At 41.9% G+C, this 2,399-nt stretch overlaps 1 pseudogene; it reads left to right on the forward strand.

Moving 5' to 3' along the window:
* The first annotated feature begins 1,370 nt into the window (after window positions 1–1,370).
* Window positions 1,371–2,399, forward strand: part of LOC114635404 — a 3,897-nt pseudogene continuing 2,868 nt past the window's right edge.

Raw genomic sequence — 2,399 nt, forward strand, 5'->3', positions numbered from 1 at the left:
GAGTGATTGTCATGTTTTACAGAACTCAGTCTATCTTTGGTAAAAAAAAGAGAATGTGGGAGAATTTAAGAGGGGACTGGACTCTGTGAAGGCAGTTAATGTAGTGAAAGATATCATGTGGTTGGAATATGAAAGACAGAACCACAGGAATCTGGAGAGAGGGGAAAAGTCCAAAGTATAAAGATGAGGGGATAGAAAGCAGAGATATCAAAGACTTCAAAACTCAGAGATTATCCTAAAGGAACATCGAGATAATTTAAGACCAAATATTGCAGAGAACCACAGATTTCAAATCAAAAGAATCAAGGCATTTCCCAAGTCTTATCTAGGCAGCCACACTGTTGTTGTTTGTCTGGGTGCTGGCTCCCTGTTATATAGAGGACACAACCCCACTCTGCTCTCTGGTTCCGACAATCTATCACATCCTGTGAAGATTTCCATAAGTCTTGTGTACATTGGTTTTGTTGGATAATATCAGATGGACATGTCATCCCAATCACTTGTCCTCTGTTAAACACTTACATAGTACAGGGAATTCTCACAGTGTTTCCCCTCTAAAAGAACTATAGGCAAGTAAGAGTAATAGAAGAAGAATTAGTCTTATTCAGGGTTGAATTTCTAATATGTTAGCAAATATCAATGTGCCAGCCCTAAGCACACAAAAGTACCCTGAAATATTATCAGCATATTATATTTAGAAAGTCATATACACATATGTGTCTAATAGGTTTACTTAAATGACAAGAGGTAATGAATTATAGAAGGAGTGTGGTAGGGGCACAAGAGGACGTAGAAGGGGGAAAGATAATTGAGCAGATATAGTACTCATATATCAAATCCCTGATTCATTAATTTTTTAAGGCTCAGAGTAAAATTAAGCCTGGTGGTATTGGCAGACATCTATGATACCACCATTCTAGAGACAGAGGCAACCAAGGCCATCTTTTTTTCTTTGTTTGTTTTTTACATAAAGTAAGAAATGCACAGAACAGGGCCAAGGCAGGGGCATGAGAAGTTGTCTTAGTCTCTCCTACCTCTGAACACTTCTGTTATAGGACCCAGATATGAGGTCATATCACAGCAGGTATGAGGGCAAGACAAAGCAGGTGAAAATGGACTGTGCTTAGATTAGCACGAAGGTTACCAAGTCAACTTGGAATTGATTGTGCACACAGGAAGAACAGGTATCAAGTGAGTGTCAACCTGTCTAGTACCAAGAATTAGTCTGAACCCTTACAATTGAAACCTTTGTGGGAACACTGGTCTTCGACTCACTCTCCCAGACAGAAGAAACTGGAGATAGCACTGCTTCCTGTATGACACTAGAAAGCATTCATCTCATTTTCCTACTGTTCTCCTCCTTTCTACAGAAAATTTCCAAAGCACACCTTTCTTAGGGACAAAAAGTACTCTACAGCCCTCTCTGCCTGTGCTGAATAACTCCACATGTCAGGTATGGTGTTCAACTACTCCAGTGTCTCCATCCCAGCTGTGAGTTCAGCATGCCTCCTGCCATCAGCATCCAGCCCTTCCCTCCAGCCACTGATGAGCAATGCTTACCTTAAACCACATGCTAGCACAACTATGCTGACAGTGCTGACTGACCAGAGCCATGTCTCCAACTCCACACTCTCCTGTCCAGGTATTCTTGAGTGGGATACCAAAAGAAGTACAGACAGGAGGGCAGCTATATTCTAAGAGTTCAATGTGACATCACTTACCAGGACACCAAAATATCCTTATCTATGACAGTCCACTGTGATAAAAGTTTAGATCCCAATGGCATTGTTCCTTTCTATTCTACACGGTCTTCCATCTTTGTCCAGCTAACTATCTGTGGTGTTAATCAAGGATACAGTCTGCTACATTCATACCAGGAGGGTAGCCAAGTCTATTACTATAAGCACATCAGCTTGGGCTCTCTGATAGCTGGAGAACTAAAGACAGTGCCTTCAGGCCTATGGCTCTGTGTCTTACCCTGAGATTGAAGCCTCTGCCCCACCACCAGAGATTGTGATGGCACTAAAAGAGATTCTGCAAAGAAATGTCCAAACATCTCTCTCTACCTCTGCCTTCATCTTTTCCACATCTGCTCAAGCCATGCTAGACAACAAACTTCTGAGTAAGTATTGAGGCAGGAGGGGAAGAAGTGAGAACAGTATTCCAAGGAAACTCAGCTTCATCTTTCAGTAATGGACATCCCACACAGAGCGAGAATGTTGATCTTTTCAAGGTAAGTACAGTTGTGGCTTTCCATCTCCACCTTCAGACTCTTATTATGAGATCAAATGCAAGGCATAATGAGTAGTATCCCTACTGAATTAAGTGATGCCCACAGAGCACATCATACTCACACATCAGTGCCCAATGTGATCAGTCTCATGCCCCAACAACACTGT

This window comes from Grammomys surdaster, unplaced genomic scaffold, assembly GCF_004785775.1.
Source record: "Grammomys surdaster isolate TR1022 unplaced genomic scaffold, NIH_TR_1.0 103524, whole genome shotgun sequence".
Classification (NCBI taxonomy): Eukaryota; Metazoa; Chordata; class Mammalia; order Rodentia; family Muridae; genus Grammomys; species Grammomys surdaster.